The sequence below is a fragment of the Marmota monax genome, unplaced genomic scaffold (genome assembly GCF_021218885.2).
Source record: "Marmota monax isolate L192 unplaced genomic scaffold, Marmota_monax_Labrador192_F-V1.1 WCK01_AAM20220418_F8-fsc00024, whole genome shotgun sequence".
Classification (NCBI taxonomy): domain Eukaryota; kingdom Metazoa; phylum Chordata; class Mammalia; order Rodentia; family Sciuridae; genus Marmota; species Marmota monax.
In genome coordinates this window covers 33,489,687-33,507,379 of record NW_026695224.1, presented here as the reverse complement: position 1 = coordinate 33,507,379, position 17,693 = coordinate 33,489,687, and the positions used below count along the sequence as shown (strand labels likewise).

At 67.4% G+C, this 17,693-nt stretch overlaps 1 protein-coding gene and 1 long non-coding RNA gene across 5 annotated transcripts in view; one reads left to right on the top strand and one right to left on the bottom strand.

Annotated features, from left to right (window-relative positions):
- Gse1 (Gse1 coiled-coil protein) overlaps positions 1-17,693 on the bottom strand; it is a 304,272-nt gene that overhangs the window by 258,651 nt on the left and 27,928 nt on the right. The gene's annotated exons all lie outside the window — the stretch shown is intronic.
- On the top strand, positions 11,592-16,394 carry LOC124086440 (uncharacterized). The gene is made up of 2 exons (XR_006849802.2): positions 11,592-13,294; positions 14,441-16,394. It is a non-coding gene; the product is annotated as an uncharacterized LOC124086440 (long non-coding RNA).

Here is a 17,693-nt window from a genome sequence, read left to right as displayed (position 1 = left end):
GGACAGGGCCGGGGCGGGGCCCGCCGCAGCTCCACCTGCAGGGCCGTGATCCAGATGACAGACATGTCCCTCTAGGAGGAGAGTGTGCTGACCTGTGGGCGGTCACCCAGGGAGGGGCGACTTCTGGGGAATCCCCTCCAGGGCCACCCCCAGGACAGGCCCCTCCCCCCACAAGGCCAGCAGGGCTGCTGCTCTGCCCGGCACCACACCCTGGAGGACGGGGAGGGCACCTGCCTCCTGGCCCCGCCTGCCGGCCTCCCCTCCTCCTCGTGGACAGGGGGACCCCGCCTGCCCCCTGCAGGAGTTCAGAGCCAGCTCCAGGGACGGAAGGCCACTGCCAGGGCGCCTGGGTCCCCACTCCTCCCTGCCCGGCTCATGACAGGGAGAGGGGCAGCGGGGCTCTGGTCACCTCTGTCCCTCCTCAAAGTGGCTGAGGAGCCTCCGCTCCCCGCCAGGCTGCCCAGGCGCCACACGCACACCCCACCCCAGCGGGGGGCGAGTCCACTCTGCGGGCCACCAAGGAAGCCAGGTCCAAAAGGCAGTCCAGCCGCCCAGGGTCACTCAGGGAATCGAGGAGCCAAGGTCAGTCCCTGTGCCTCCCGGGGTCGCCTGCTGGGCCAGGTCACCTGTGCATGTGACAACTGGGGCTGGAGGAACCAGAAGTGTCCGGATGCTGCGGATCTGCCAATTCCAGGTGGACGTCCTGCTTTTCAACAATGGAGACCAAACCAATAACGAACGTGACGCATCTATTCCAGCGCCACATGCGCTGAGGCTCGGAGAGTGACAGGGCACGCTCCAGGGGACAGAGGGTGCCAAGAGCAGAGCTGTTCTGGAACGTTCCTCTCCGCCAGTCCCCGGGTCTAATATGGGAACGCACCCGTCTCCTCGACCTCCCCACCCGGCCTCCCCCACCCAGCCCTGCCCGGCGAGGACAGCACCGGCCGAGAGACCGCACCACGATGACAGCATGCTCCAGGCTGGGGCGTCACAGTAGCCACCCGCCATCCACGGCCACAGCGCACTTGAAACGCGGCCCACGGGACCGAGGACCTGAAGTCCTCATTGAGTTTCATTTAAACTTGACCTTGATGGCCACAGGGGCAGGGGGGTAGCCCAGCGGTGCCTCGTTGCCTGGCACGTGCCTGGGTGCGCCCCCAGCACCATAAATAAAAGCACTAACGTAAGTGGCCACTCATGGCTGGGACAACTGTCCTGGGCACAGCGGCTCCTGGGGCAGCTTCGTGGGTCAGTGGGAACATGTCCCAGGTCAGGGTGGGGACGTGAGAGCCTGGGGATGGGGACGGGGGACTGGGGGGGGGAGAGGGGCCCTGCAGACCGGCTGGGGGAAGGGAGGTGGCGGGCCGGGTGCCAGGACTGTGCATAGTAACCCAGGTGCACAAAGGCCACACCAGCGTCTGGTCCTCGGGATAAACAGGCCAGCACCGGAGGGCACTGGCCCTGCGCCAGTCGGGCTGGGTTCCCTGTGGGAGCTCCGCCCTCCACCCCGGGTCCCCTGCACTCACCCCCGGCCCGCGCACGGCTACCAGGGCCCCGCGAGGACACAGGCATTTCTCTCCCATCACAGGCGAGGGAGCGAGGCACAGGGGCGTTAGGAACCTGCCAGCCACCCAGGGCCAGGCCTGCTCTGATGTCACCCACACTGGACCAGAGGGCATGGGCCTTCAGGCCGGGCCGCCAGGCGGGGTGCGCTGGGGCGGAAGCCTGGGCAGGAGGAGCCGTGAGGGGGCACAGGGGCCCTCCCCGCAGCCCGCTCCTCACCCGCCGCGGGGCTGGGGCTGGCAGCACCAACAGTGGCCACCTGCCCGCTCCCTGCCCATCTGCCCCACACCAGCTCTGGAAGGAGGTCCTCACAGAGGCCGCCTGCCTTCCCCCTCTCCACAGCCCGTGGTCACCAGGGGACAAGGACAGGGTTCACAGGCACAGTCCGGAGGGCAGAGCAGGCCAGTGCCCCCTGTCTGCAGCACTATGGCCAGGCGGTCACCTGCCTGGGTCTCGGCACCCGAGGGAAATGGGCAGGGTGTGCCCTGCTGTGACTGGGGCTGCGCTGCCCTCCTCCTGGGACCCCTGCCCGGCCCTCCCTTCCAGGTCCCCCATCCCCACCCGGTCCTACCGTCCCAGAAACAGGGTGATCCCAGTCACCTGGTGTGTGGCTGACCCAGGACCAAAGCAGGCACCGTGGGGAGGACATGTGGATGGGGGTGACCTTGAGACACCAAGGCAAGGGCCCAGAGGTGACAGCCCAGAGGTGTCCAGTCTGAGACTCACTGCCACCCCCTCCTGTGGGGCAGGCGCTGAGGGGCTCGCTGGGCAGGCACGGCCCCCTCTTGCCCCATCAGGTCTCTGTGAGAGGGCTCCAGTACCAGCTCTGCCACTTTTAGCTGTGTGGCCCCAGGCCAGTTAGTTGACCTCTCTGTGCACCAAAGCACTCTGAGGATAAGATGGTGCTCCTCTGGGGGGTGGTCACAAGCGTGAGACCTAACCCTAACCCTAACCCTGGCGATGGTAAGTGCTCAATCTCGGCCAGCAGTGGGGCGTGAGCAGGGACCCCACAGAGCAGGGTCTGGACCCTCTTCCAGCAGCGCTCTGCCTGCTTCCTGCTTGGCACACACACACACACACACACACACACACGACCTTGCACCAGGCTCCTGTCACCCAGGCCCTCCTCTGTGGCCAAAGACGTGGCCCCGCCTGGGTCCAGCCCTAGGCCTGCGCACACGTCCCTCTGTGGAGCGCCCGTGCCCCTCATCTCCCCCACCTGGGCACTCGCACCCTGGGACCCGCGGTGGCCTCGCTGTGCCACAATGTGCGGTGGCCCCACCCCTCTGCCATGTCTCGAAACCGGTGCGCAGTAGGTCCACCAGGAAGGCAAGGCGGGTGGGGGTCCCAGTGCAGGCAGCAGGGGGCAAAGCCTGGATCCCCAGGACCCCCCCACTTCCAGGGTCAGCGAGGGCAGAGCTCCGGGACCCAGGGGCACAGCGACCTCTAGTGGGCTCAGCCGAGTGCCATCACCCCAGGAGGCGGCCCGGAGGGCTGGGCTCCCTCCCCCGCACCTCTCGCGGCATATGCCCGCCATATGCTCTCCCGCCAGCGCCCTGGGGCTGCCAGCAGCCTGCGGGGAGGGGCGGGGGCGGCAGCCTGGAGCTGGAGTCACCCCAAGTGCTGAGCCAAGAGCCACCGGCGGGGGCGGGGCCCAGCTCCGCCTGGCTTCACCTCCTGCTGGTGCTGCCTGCCCCCCAAGGCCTGGGGGGCACCTGGGCCAGGGCAGCGGGGCTGCGGCAGGCGCTGGGCTCAGGCCACAGCTGAGAGGACTGTGCACGGGGACTTGAGGACACTGCGCTGGGGCCAGCCCTGCTCCTGCCCCCCAGGCCAGCGGAGCCCCCACCTGCAGGGCCCAGGGCCCTGGCACCCGGCCTCCTGCTCACACAGCCGAAGGTGGGCCTGGGGGGCACGTCAGGGCCCAGATCCTCTAATGGACTTGAGCTTCTCAGATGGGCTCCCAGAGCGGTGGCCTCTGGCTGTGGGGACAGCTCAGGTAGCTGGGGGGACAGGGGATAAGAGACTGTCCCCTTAACAGGACAGCACCCAGCACTGACTTCCACAGTGAGTGTGCGCCACAGTCCAGAGAAGGCCGGGCCGGGCTTCGACCGCGAGATCCAGGCCTGGCCCCAGGGCCACCAGGGCCACCAGGGCCACCAGGGCCCCAGACTTGCAGCAGAGGACAGCCAGCAGGCACCCCCCAGCGGCAGGCTGCGTCCACTGGTGAACCCGGCTCAGAGTCGGATCCCTGGGTTCGAATCCTGCTTTGGCGACTCCTTAGCTGTGTGGCTCAGGCGGGACTGTCCCTCCCGGCCTCACCCTGACACGCGCCGATAACATGGCCTCCCGTCGTGACCCTGTCCCCAAATAAAATACAGAACAGGGCTGGGGATGTGGCTCAATGGTCGAGCGCCCCTGGGGTCAGTCCCTGGTACCCCGAATAAGTAAATAATAAGCGAACTCATAAAGCAAGGGCTGGGCGCAGCTCAGTGGTGGGCACCCGGGTCTGATCCCCACGCAAAAGGTACAGGAAACAAGAGCAGTGGGCCTGGAGTCCCCGATGGCACAGCAAGGCCACCGGGGGCTCAGGCCCAGGGGAATAAGAACGCTCGTCCACACAAAATCTACACATACTCACAGCTGCATGATTCACAGGAGCCCAAAGTGGAACTGATAGAAGGGCCATCCGCTAGCTAGGGCACAGATTCGATGACCCACAGGCCCCACGGTGGAATACTATTCAGCCATAAACAGGAACTAAGTCCTGGAACAGGTGCAACGTCCAAGGACCTTGGCAGCACACTGCTCAGGAGAGCAGCTGGCCACAGAGGTCACGTGCAGTAGAGTCCAAGGAGTGTCCAGAACAGGCAGGTCCACAGGGAGAGGAAGCAGATGGGGGTTGCCAGGGGCTGGGCTTCCTGTTCAGGGTAACAGGAATGTTCTAGAAGAGACAGTGGGAGCCGCTTAGCTCTACAGTCTCAAAATCACTGACCTCAACCCACAGTAGACAAACCAGATCCCAGTAAAGGGCCGGGAGAGGCCGCACTCAAAGCCGCACCTAGGAAGCGCCGTCCACGCAGCCGGACACCCTGGAGTTCCAGCGAGCCCCAGGGTGAGCACGGCTGCTTTAATGACCAGAAACCCATCACAGTCCCGGGGGGTGCTGCCTGCACGCGGGGCTGGAGACAGGGAGGCCGAGCCTCGCCCCGCACCCCAGCAGCCTTCAGAACTAGGGCTCTGCTTGCCGGGTGTGGTACGAGGGGGTCTTCAAGAGCACTGCCGGAGCTCGGCCTCGGGCTGCAGGCGGAGCAGGAAGGACTGGCAGTGGCTGTGGCTGCAGGGAACACGGGAGCAGGGCGCAGCCTGGTCCCCAGACCTCAGCTCCACCCGGAGCCACACAGCCCCCAGGAAGACGCCCCCACCCTGCTATCAGCTGGCAGACCCAGGCTGGGGACACCCACCAATCACAGGGCGGGCAGGAGGCCTGGGCCTCCCGGAGACAGAGCCCCGCAGCCCGGACCTGGAGCCAGGCTCCGCGGCCATCAGAGCCCCTGCCCTCCCAAACACACGACCCTGGTGGACAGCTGTTCGGTGGTGGCCCCAGGCTGGGTCGCAGGCTCACAGCAGGCCCGGCCCGCGCCCTGGCAGAGAGCCCAGAACTCTGCTCTGGAGAGGTCATTGCAGCTGAGTGGCCAGCGTGAGGAGTCCCTGTGCCAGGGGCTGAGAGCCTCTGGAGGGAGACCCCCAGACCCAGGGCCCAGGCCGGCCTCCCAGCCCAGCCTCTCCACTCTCCAGCCTGAGACGGCCAGCGACCAGCCTGCCCGGGGAGCTCCTCGCACAAGGCCCTCACACGAGGAGCCGGATCCTCTGGGCTGCAAATGGGGTCACAGGCACTGTGCCGGCCCCTGGCCCCGTGGGACCTGGGGGAGGGGCTGTATGCCCTGGGCCCCGAGAACAGCTGTACTCTCAGCAGGGTGCACGGGCCACTGGGTACAATCAAGTGGGCACATACACAACTGCCACTAGTTGAAAACCTCTCAGGCCCCGGAAGGTGGGGCTCCCCATGTGTCTGCGCTGAGCGGAGGAGGGGCTTTGCTGGTCAGCACAGGACTTCAGGCACGGCTGGATCCAGAGGCTCCATCAGCCCCTGGGGGCTGCCTCGGGGTGTGCCCTCCCTCCCCCTGCCCTTCAGCACTGGCCTCCGCCTTGGGGACCTCAAGCCCCCAGGGTCGGTAGGCCTGTTGCTGCTGAGTGCCAGCTGGAAGGAATGAGGCCAAGGGACCCAGCAGGCTGGCCCTGTCAGGCCGCTCCCCGCGTGGACACCCGGGCCCGTACCTCACCACAGGGCAGGGCGTTCCGTTAACTAAAGACCCTCCAAGCGGGCGATGCTGGTGGGGTGGTGCCCGGCGGAGTCTCTCCTGGGGCTCCAGCCGAGACGAGGCTCCCTGAGGACTAATGCTGTGGTAAATATTAGCTCCTCGGCTCCTTCGAGACCAATTACACAGATCACAGCGGCTCCCCCAGGACCCTGCCTCCCACTCCCTGCACCATCATTAACAGCCTATTAGGTAACAGATGCTCGAGGGGGAGGGGGGGAGGGGGGGAGGAGGAGGGAGAGTGGGGGAGGGGAGGGGGAGCAGTAGAAAGGGGAGGGAGGGGAGGGGGGAGGGGGAGGGGAGGGAGAGCAGTAGGAGAGGGGGAGGGGAGGGGGAGGGGAGGGTGGAGGGGAGGGGGGAGGTAGGAGGGGAGGGGAGGGGAGGGGAGGGGAGGAGAGGGGAGGGGAGGGACTGAGACAAGGACCACAGAGCCAGGCAGGGGCAGGAGGCTGGGGGAGGCCGGGGGCGCCCAGGGAGAGGCTGGGGCTCCTGGGCTGGGCGCAGGTCGGTCTCCCCGGCTGGGACCCAGCCTCAGGCAGCTCCAAGAAGCCCTCCTAAGACCAGGGTCAAGCAGGCTGCCCAGACCCACCCACGGGCCACGTGTCCCCCAGACCCCTACAGCCAAAGCAGTGACATGCAGGGCCCTGGAGACAGCTGTGGCCCGGGTGTGTGCCTGGGCGCTGGCCCACCACGGCTGGACGAGAGGGCCGCAGCGTCCCCACCAGACGACCCCACACCCTGGCACCCGGCCTGTGGGCAGACGGGGAGGCAGAGCAGAGCAGAGGAGCGTCCCGCCCGAGGCCACCCAGCTGAGGACCCCAACCTCTGTGCTCAAGGCCGGGCCCAAGGTCAGGGCCACGCTCCCAAACCCCGCTACACACACGTCCTCTGTGGCGGCTCAGGGCCAGCGGGAAGAGCAGGGCAAGGGAAGCCCGGGCACCACGCTCAGGCCGCAGTGCTGCGGTGACACCATCTGCCATTGCCTGTCCCCGTCTGTGCCTCCCAACACCAGGCACTCTCCACCCACGAGGCACCTTCTGAGGCCCTGGGGACAGCAGGGACAGGCGGAGGGGAGCCCGGGCCTGGAGCACAGGTACCCTGAAGGATGAGGACGCTGGTCAGAGAGGGGCCCAGGGCAGGGGCTGGCGGGGGGCAGTACCCAAGGGGTCGAGGAGCAGCCCGGAGGAGACCAGGGCAGCGCCCCAGGCGGCGGGCAGAGCCCAGAGCCCAGCAGCAGGGCCCAGGGGAAACAAGCCGCTGCTGGTGGGGTGGCCACAGGGTGAGGTGCCACAGGGTGGGGCGCCACAGGGCCACGCAGGGTGGGGGGTGCCACAGGGCCACGCAGGGTGGGGGTGCCACAGGGCCACGCAGGGTGGGGGTGCCACAGGGCCACACAGGGTGGGGTGCCACAGGGCCACACAGGGTGGGGGTGCCACAGGGCCACGCAGGGTGGGGCGCCACAGGGCCAGCAGGGTGGGGCGCCACAGGGCCACGCAGGGTGGGGCGCCACAGGGCCACGCAGGGTGGGGCGCCACAGGGCCACGCAGGGTGGGGCGCCACAGGGCCACGCAGGGTGGGGGTGCCACAGGGCCACGCAGGGTGGGGCGCCACAGGGCCACGCAGGGTGGGGCGCCACAGGGCCACGCAGGGTGGGGCGCCACAGGGCCAGCAGGGTGGGGCGCCACAGGGCCACGCAGGGTGGGGCGCCACAGGGCCACGCAGGGTGGGGCGCCACAGGGCCACGCAGGGTGGCACTCACTTTGGACAGCATGGCAGGAGGAGCTAGGATCCCTTCTAGGAGCCCCAGGAGGTACCTTGGGACAGCAGCAGGGGTGGCCCGTCAGGTCCTCCCCAGAGCTGACCGCTTCCCAGCAAGGACCCCCGGCTGCCCCCAGCCCCCTCTCCAGGCCTCTGAGGGTGGCAGCCTGGCGCCGGGAGCCCCCGGCCTTTCATCTCCCCTCCTCCGGGGCTGGGAATAATCAGGTGACGGGGACATGAATCATGGCTGGCCCTGTACATCTGCTGATCACATCTGCGGGTGGGTGTGGGCGCGAGCGTGTGCAGGAGCCTGTAGTGGGGTGCCCTGCAGGGGGACTCCACGCACCCCCACCCGCTGCGCTTCCAGAGAACAGGACGGTGGTGTGTGGTCCCAGGTCCCTGGCAACCCACGCCCCCAGACACACGGGCGCATGGCCAAGACCCACACACAGGTGGACGCCCAGATGGCACACAGGCCCGTCCCTCACACCCGGCCCCCTGGGGAGGCAGGCAACCTGCAGGCTGGGGTTTGGGGCCACCTAGAGCCCACGTTCTGGAACTGCCCGCATGGACCAGGAGGCGCTGCTGCCCGGCCCTGTCTCCCTCAGGGAGGCCACTGTGATCTGGTGAAGGCCCCTGATCTGCATGACTCTGGCTCACACGTGTAAAAGGCACAAGGTCAACCGGCAGCAGGATCAAGCTTCAGAGCTTAATGTGACGCTTTCAAATCAGGGTCAGCGCGTCCCCAACCAGAGGAGCGACTGCGCCAGGAGGCTCCTTCTCACCATGCTGCAGGGGCGAGGTGGGTGCTGACCGCCTGCGGGGACCCTGCTCTGCCCAGCAGGCAGGCCAGGGTCTCCTCCCTGCCCAGCGGACACTGGGGCTCAGAGCGTGTCCTGCAGGTCACACGAGGAGGCCGACAACGGAAAGGGCAGCACTGGGTGTGACCTGCACAGACCTCGCCACCCATGGTCAGCAAAGCGTGGCCGGCCCTGGACGGTCAGCGCTGGCCTGGCTGCACCTTGAACCTGAGGCTCTTCTCGAGGCCCGGCCCCTCCGCAGCACACTCAGCTGTCCCCTCCGGCTCCGGGCAGTGCGCTGGGTCTTGGAAGGTGCGCCCACCTCCTCGGGGACTGTCAACCCAGGGGCTCACCTCCGTGTGCCCTGTGACTCAATTTGCCCCTCCACCCACGCTTCCTTCAGCCCTGTGGTGCCCTCCTTCCGAGCTCCTTGCAGCAGACACGGCCCACCATGACCCTGCTTCTCACCTCCTCCCCAGCTAGAGACGCCCGCCACCTGGCTGAGGAAGCAGCCCTGCCCAGCCACCCCCACGCTGGTCTGTGTGCCAGCAGTAGACAGTCCCTGGCCCCAGAACATCTCGCGTTAAGCCAAAGACAAAACACGTTGCCAGACACGGTGGTACCCGACTGTGGGCCCAGCTACCTGGGAGGCTGGGGCAGGAGGATTGCAGGGTGGAGGCCAGCCTGGGCAACTTAGTGAGGCCCGGTCACAACACTAAAAATGAAAGGGCTGGGACATGGCTCAGCGGCAGAGCACCCCCAGGCTCCGTCCCTGGTACCAGGAAAAACGTTAAATGCCAGGAGACACGATTCTAAAACCACTCAGTGTGAGACGCCAGTGAGGAGTGAGAGTCCACAGATGCCCAGGACTAGCCGCTGTCCACACTTCCCGTCACCACGCCCACACGTTCCCCACACGTTCCCCACCCGGGGTGGCTCACAGCACCAGGCTTTCCCCTGAAAACCTCCCTGGAGCCTCCATTCCAGGGGTGCCCACGGAGCAGAGGCCCAGGCCCCGCACCCCCACAGTCCCCCACCCCCACGGCCCCGCACCCCCACAGCCTTGCCTCTCAGGAGCAGGGCTCTTACGGGCTCTGGTGCCACCGTGTCCACAAGGCACTGCCCTGGCCTGACCAGATGCTGGGGACACTACCTTAGCAGCAGCCTGAGGGCCACGGGATACACATCCCCACTGTCCCCGAAGTCCCTGCCTGTGCAGGAGCCTCCAGAGATGGAGGAGGGAGCCAAGGGGCCCTGGGGACCCTCCGGAAGGACCCGGCCCCGCCCCACCGGTCCAGCCCAGAGCTGCTGTTCCACGGCCCCCGACGGGTGACGTCGCACAGCAGTCACAGGGAGCCCACTGACCCGTGTCTCCTCACTGGCTGTGCATCAGAGTCACCAAGGAGGGTCACCCTGGGTCCCTCAGTCCCCTCCACACCATTAGAACCCAGAGATGGGGCACAGCCACCACCCCACAGCGGGCAGCCCTGTCCTCTCTGAGCCTCAGGGTCCCCATCTATAGAGTACCAGGGACAGTGCGTCCACCCCTGGTGACACGGCTGGGGGACAGTTCTCACCAGTGGACAGCAGTGGTCCATACTGTGAGCACTGCCACCGTGCGGGGGTGCGTGTGGCTGTTGTCACCTGCTCCCTGCTCGCCCTGGGACCTCAGGACAGTCACCCCAAGGTCCCATCTCCTCCAGGGCCTGGAGCCCTCCCGGCCTGGACGTCAGGCGCAGCCCGGCTCCACTGGCAGCCCCTGCCTGAGGCAGGACAGGCTCCGAGGCCGGCGGGCAGGGCCTGGTCAGCCGGGGAGTCCCCAGGTGCTTGGTCTCCGGCAAAGGGAGCCGGGGGGAGGGCGGCTGCCTGCGGGGAGGGCGGCCCTATGGGAGGCAGAAGCACCACCCAGCACACGACGTCCAGCGGGCTAGGGGGCCTCATGGGCCTCAGGACCACCCCTCTGAATGGCAGCTGCAGGCCAGGGGCGTCAGGAGGGCACAGCGGGCAGCAGGAGGGGCCTGGCTGGCGGTGGGCCTGCCTGGTGGGGCTCTGCCAGGAAGGTGTCCATGTCTGCTCGGCCCAGGGCGGCACCTGCGTCTCCCACCCAGCCCCAGGTCCCCAGGAGCCCAGCTCCGGCCCCACAACGTCCTTACCACCCCCAGGGTCCCAGAGAAGCCAGCACTTGCCCTCGGTGCCCACTGTGTCTGTTGAGGGGCGACGGCCAAAAGTTGAAGGCAGGAAGGAAAAGGGCCGACAGGAGTGGGGCCGAGGGGCAGCGAGAGTGACCCGTCCAGCCCCACCCTGCCCCGCACCCTGCCCGGCTGAAGGGGGAGAAAGGGAGAGGGGCAGCCCCAGGGCAGAGCGGGGTGGCCAGCGAACAGGGCGAGCAGAGCCCCGCCCCTGGACAGCTGGCCATGCAGGCCCCACATGCCACCAGGGCAGGGCCGGAAGCGAGAGGTGGCCGCCGGAGGAGAGGCTGCTCACCAGAGCCTGGACGCCTGCCTGGGGGGAGGGAAGGTTCTAGAAGAAACACAAACACTGTGGGGGGAGGAGAGGCTGGCAGGAGGCGGGGTCTGGGAGGTCAGGGCAGGCTGGCCGTGGCCCCCCAGGCTCTTCCGGCTGCCGGGAACTTGGGCAGAGACAGCGTCCAGGCATGGTGCCACGCCTGGGTCTCCCTGACACCCCTCCCCACCCAGCGTGGACTGGACAGCCCCCAAGACCGGGTGGCCCAGCAGGGGCCACTGGCTGGCTTCCCGAGTCCACTCTTCCCCATCCCCACTGCCCGCCTCAGAACCACCCAGGGGCCAGCTCCCAGGATGCCCCAGCTCTGCCCCCAGTGCCAAGGTGGGGCCTGGACCAACCGCCTGCCCCATGGGGCCTGTCCCCCACTGCAGTGGCTGCCCACTGCCCCCAGTCAAGCGCCCCAAGCAGCACATGGAGTGGGCAGCCCTGCTTCCGGCCCCTCCGCCTGGATGACGCCCCCACCCAGCTCTCCAGCCCGTGAGCAGCCCCCACAGAGTGGCTGCCGCCCCCGCCCCCCGCGCCTTCCGGGGCCACCTCCGCCAGGTCGCCAGGTCCCCTCCGAGGCCACCTTCGCTGTTCAGCTGCTGCAGATCCCTCCCTGGACAGACTCAGGTGACCTCTGCGCCAGACCCTGGCGTGGAGCTGCTGGGGACAGGCAGGCTCCTGCCCAGCCCCGGTGTCTCGCTCTGCAGGGGGGGTCAGCAGGCAGAGGCCCAGGGACCTGGTGGGGCAGGGGTCATAGGCTGTGGGCATGGTCCCCCGTCCCCAGGGTGCGTCCCAAGGCTGCAGAGGAATCCGTCTAAGCCACTCTCCCACCTCCGAGGACCCCCACGCCCCAGGCACAGAGCTCAGGGAGACTCAGGGTGTGGACTCCAGGGGTCACCGGCTCCTCCCTCCAGAGGCCCTTCCCTCCTCCCTACAGCTGTCCTGCTGGGGCGGCCTCGTCTGTCCAGCCAGTGGCCCTGCTCCCATCCCAGCAGAGCTTCCAGCCCCCAGCCACCTGCTCCGCAGCTGCTCCAGACCGCGCCTCCCGCCAACCCACCCTGTCCTCCGGAGGAGGCTGGGAGGCCCAGAGAGGCTGAGTCACACAGCTGGGCTGGGAGCCAGGCCGCGGCCTCCGAGGGCCTCACCCAGCTGGCCCTGGACATGGCCCTGCTGCTGGCCTGGCCTCCACTCTCGGCGGGGCGGGGCGGGGCGGGCCCAGCAGGGGAGGCCAGCAGTGGGCATGAGAGCCTCCTGGTGGAGCTGCCAGCCTCGGTCACGGTTTTACAGGGCAGTCCACTCTGCAGCAGGACCGCCCCCACCACGGGGCCAGCAGAGTGACCCTGGAGGAGCCAGCAGAGTGACCCTGGAGGAGCGTGTGTCCCCCTGGGCCTCGTGTCCCTCTCTGTGAGGGGCCTGAGTAGCTGCCACCACCCCTGGGGAACAAGCGAAGTGGCGTCTTTTCCGCCCGCCTGTCCCGGGCGCAGCCTCGAGGAGGAGCCGGGAAATCCGGAGGCGGCGCAGCCCCGGCGCCTGGGCCCAGGGAGGGGGCGCCGGCGCCCGGCACCGCCCAGATGCGCCAGGGCTGCCAGCATTCCTGGAAGGTAACGCAGCCGCCCGCGGCCAGATGTGCATCCCCAACAGCTGCCCTGCGCTCACAAGGTCAGCGCCTGGCTCCAGCCAGCCGCCGCCCCGCCCACCCGGCACCCCTAGGCGGCCGGCAGGAGGGGGCGAGGGCGGCAGCGGGTCCCCCTGGCTCCCAGGGTGCCTGCCCGCCCCCACCCGGAGGCCACGGTCACTTCTGGGGGCGTGGGGAGCAGGGAGCAGGTCGCCTGGCGCACGCCCCCCCCCTGCCCGCCTGGTGGGCGGCTCCGCCTCTTTCTCTGGAGGAAAGCTCCAGATGCGCTAATCCCCAGCTGGGCCAGATTTGCCGGCGGCTCCCCTCCTGCAGCCCAGAGCTCCCGCGGCTGCGGGTGGGGTGGTCTGGTCTCCACCTCCCCTCTCCCACCTGAGGGTCAAGGGCCAGCCAGGCCGCCCGCTTTGAGATGGGCCCGTTCCCAGGGAACGCAGGCACCTCTGAGCCCCGTCTTCCTGTCCCCTGGGAGTGATGAGAAGAGCTCATGGGCTGCAGCAGCTCAGCCACCTCCCTGCCACTCAGCCCGTCCTACTGCAAGTCCGCCTCCTGAGCTCAGAACAGCCCTCCCCACTGCTGGCTCACTCAGGAGACCCCAGGAGCTGGGACTGGAATCAATCCTCAGCCCAGACAAAGGAACTGAGGCCCAGAGCCCCCAGGTTAGTAGAGGCAGAATCATTCTTTTAAAATGACTGAAGCAGCCCAGAGAGGTAAAGTGGCTGGCCTAAGGTGGCACAGCACAGGAGAGGCAGGGTAAATGACGCCTGAGGGGCAGATCCAGGAGGAACGGCAGGCTTCAGAGGGTGGGCTCCGCCCCCCAGAGCAGCCCAGGCTTGTCAGAACGCAGACTCCTGGCCCTGGTCAGGCCTGAGGGAGCACAGTCCCTGCGGGGAGGCCTTGGAGTCTGCTCTGGGGCAGGTTTGAGCAGCCCCTCCTCGCTGCTGCCCACAGAGCCATCCTCGTGGCCCCTGCCCCGACAGAGCCTGGGCCGGCTGCAGGGGGCTCCCGGGTCCTCCTGGGAAGAGCCCACCCCAAGCCAGGCCCCGGGGCTGGGAGCGCAGCCTCCCCTGGGCTGGTCCAGCTCGGAACCGCCCGGAGAGTCCGACAGATGGACGCCTCTTCCTAACAAGTCCCCGTCAGTCCACCTGCCCGCACCCCACCATCCCACCACACACACAGACGCGCCACACACACGCAGGCACACAGCCCTGGCGACAGCCCCCGACACGTGAGCACACGTGAGCACACGCAGACACGGCGATCACGTGGGCGTCAGGGCAGCTCCCCCCCAGGAGAGGTCTCTCAACACCCCCGGACATCCCAGATGGGCGGGGCACCTCCACTGAGGACCTGCCTGGCTTCAGGTCACTGTCCCTTGCTTCTGGACCTGGAGGAGTGGACGGCCGACTGGCCGATGCGAAGGCCTGGCGGATGGGGGGACATGGGCTCTGGGGTGGGAGGGCAGCACTGGGGCAGCCTGGCGCTACCCTGAGAGTGACCCTGGGTGGGGGACCGTCAGGGCTGGCCGCCCCAGCAGGCCACTGTAACCTGTGAGAAGGTCCGCCTGCCTCCCCTGCCACAGCCGGGCGTCCCTGCCACACGCGTCCTACGCGGACGGGTCCCTGCACTGCCCACGCCTGCAGCTGGGGCCCCAGGAGGCGCTGGACAGGAGGGAGCCCTCTGCGGTGGAGGCCTTCAGGGAGGCCCGCAGCTGAAGAGCCACACGCAGTGGCCTCTGCAGGGGCAGGGGACGCACTGCCCAGGTCAGAGCCCAGGCCACTGCCTTCTCTTTCCCGATGCCCTAGGAGTGGGCCTCCTGAGGCCATGTGGCAGGACAGTGGCCTGGGCTCTGCTCCACTCCTGAGCAGGACGCAGCACCAGGGAGCGCTCATGATCCTGCGTCTCTGGACACTCACTCCGCCCACCAGGAGCCTGTCCACCACCCATCTGAGATGTCCAAGTCAGGGTCCTCCTGGTCACCTGAGTTTCATCCTTCCCAGGGAAGGCTGGGAACAAGGGAGTCAGTGACAAATGGCCAGTGACATTCCCAAACTCAGCACTGGCCTTCCCCGAGTGGCCCGGGAAGAGGTCGAGCTGAGCTTCCGGATCTTCTCGGGGTTCAGAAGGCGGCTCCCGGGAAGGTGCTGCAGAGGTCCCGGTTCCTCTGTCACCTGAGACGAGCATCTCCTGCCAGGGGTCACCCAAAGCAGGTGCCCACCACGCTCTGCCACTCGAAGCCACCCTCGCCTGGCCTGGCAAGGTCCCAGGGGCCAGCACCCCCGGTCCAGCAGCAGAGGGCGAGGCCCAGCAGTGGCCTCCCAGGCCGCAGACGGAGCTGCAGAGACCCGCGGCAGCCGTCCCCAACAGGCCTGAGACCAGCTCCAGGGCTGTCCCTCGAGCTCCCCCATGCTGCCTTCTACGTCTTCGAAGGTGACAGGTGGCATCTTATGCTGGAGGATGGCAGCGCTACGGGGGGCACGCAGACAGGGAGCCGCAGGGCGCAGAGGACGGGGCAGGGCCGGGCAGCTACAAGCCCTGGCAGCCTGCTGACCGAGACCCGAGTCACAGAGGAAGGCCACATCCACCCGGCCATGCCCATGAGTCACCCACTCACCCTCCCCTTTCACGCCCTGTGCCCCCTCAGGCCCACCCCAGATCTAACCGCATCAGATCCTCCAGGCTCGGGGGGCTGTCAATCAACACCCCCCGCCCCGGGGCCTGGCACACCCTAGACTGGCCAATCAGCACTGGCCTGGGCGTTAGCTGGGAACCTCTGTCCCTCCCCAGAGTCACCTAGAATGGCTGCTGGCTGTCCCTGATACCACGTGGGGGGCAGCTCCTGGAGAAGGAGCCCCTCGGGAGGACACAGAGGCAGGGGCCTGGGGTGTCCGGGAGCCCCGGGTCCCGAGGGCTGCAGCCAGTCTCGGCCTCCAGAGAGGCCACAGAGCTCCCTCCTGCTGGAGCCAGCTGAAGTGGGCCTGGTCATCGTGAGCAGAGGGCCCCAGGGGACACGGCCCTGCAGGACGCACAGGAGACTCGGAGCTGTGGCAGCTCAGCCCACAGCCACACGCAGGCACGCCAGGCACGTCACCTGTCCTCACTGCCACCGCCGACCCCAGCTGGAGAGGCGCAGCCAGGCCACAGGGCCTGGGCTCCAGAGGCCGTCCCCAGCCTCAGTTTCCCATCTGTAAATGGGGTCAGCAGCTCCTCCAGAGCAGGTCACTGGGAGGCTCGGCCGGGGACACTCCCGGCCACCCTCGCAGTGGCCACACGGCCCAGCCTGGCCCGGGCGTCTGAGGTCAGGTACACGCGCTCTCAGGCCTGCTCTTACAGATGGCGGGCACCCACCCTGGACAAGTGGACCCCGGTCTGCTCATCTTTCTGGGGACACTTCCTTCCCCAAAGAGGAAAGGACAGGCAAAGCCTCTGCCCTCCTGTCCTGCTCCTGGAGGCTGTCACGCGAGAATGTGATGCTCGGCGCTACGGCAGCTATCTTGCAACCCTGAGAAAACGGCATTTGGATTTGCTTTGCTTTAAGGAGAAGGCCCTTTTCTGTCGGCTTGTGGTTGCAGGCTGCACTTTAACTTCCAAAGCAGTTAAGAGCAGGGATTCTGGCCCCGGCTGCCTGTGTGACCTCAAGGCAAGTTACTTAACTTCTCTGTGCCTTAGTTCCCTTTTCTATTAAACAGGAATGATTTTCCTTATTTTATTTTATCGATCTTTTTTAAAATAGATGACAGCAGAATGCGTTACAATTTATATTACACACGTAGAGCACCATTTTTTCCTACCTCTGGTTGTATATAAAGTCTGTTCACACCAACTCGTGTCTCCGTACGTGTACACGGACAGGGATGTCCACCACGTTCCACCGTCCTTGCTGACCCCCTGTCCCCGCCCTTCCCCAGACAGGATAACGTTGAGGAGCATTAACTGAACGGTTTGGTACACATGGAAACACTCAGCACAGCGCTTGGCGCACAGACAGGGTCACCTCAGCCAGCGCAGTCAGAGAGCGCGGGGTGCGAGGGAGCAGAGGGCAGCCAGGGAGGGGCGCCTGGCGGGATGGACGGCGCCCAGGCCCCAGGAGCTGGTCAGGCCACGAGCTGCGCCCGGCCTTGGCAGCGTTGGGGCTGCGGGGACTCCCTCCCTCCGCCCTGCCAAGCTGGCCGCTGGCCCCAGCCCGTGGCTGCCCGCAAGGAGGGTGGCCGGGACAGCGTCCTCCTCCCACCGGCCAGGCTGGGCGCCCCCTCAGCCTGGGCCCTGCAGCTGCACCCCTGCCCCTCAGTCCAGCCGCCCCAGCTGGGTGGGAAGGCAGGACGCGCCTCCCAGCCTCCAGGGCCACGCAGGGGAGGCCGGGCCACAGCCTCAACACCTCGCGGGGCTCTCTCTGGACACAAGCACAGTCACCTCTGTCCCCTCCTCACCTCAAGGCCACCAGGCAGGGCACGGCGCCCGCCACGCCCGCCCACGTGGTCCCGGAGTATCTGGGGGCCCGGCAAGCTGGGGCACCAAGATGGAGCGCTGCTCACCGCACCCCGCCTGTCCCCAGGCCCCCAGATGGAGCAGTGTCCCTTTACAGGTGGGACACCCAGGCTCAGGGCTGGGTCTCTGCCCAGGTCACCCCAGGTCCATGGGGCACCCTCTTCCTGCCGGGAGTCCGGTGGCACAGCAGGCGGTTTGGTGCGGGTGGACATGGGTGCCGTGTGCCTGGACCTGCGCCACGAGGATCCGTCCAAACCTGACAAGCACCAGGCCACCTCCTCCCTGTCACCAAGGAGAAACTGAGACCAGGGGCTGGATGCTTTGGCCGGGAGTCCCCAGCAGTCACCCACGTGTCCTTTGTCACATTTACTTTGTCACCTACTTTTCCTTAAATCAACTATTTCTCGAGCTGAAATACACTTGAACGCAGGAGGAGGGACGTCGGCGTCACTCCACAGAGCAGAGGACGCGGAGGGCGGCAGCGCCTCCACCGCAGCCAGGCACTGCCACGGCGCCCTGTCCCGCTGCGGGCCAGCAGTGTGGCTTTGCAGATGCCCACTCCTCAGGGTGGCT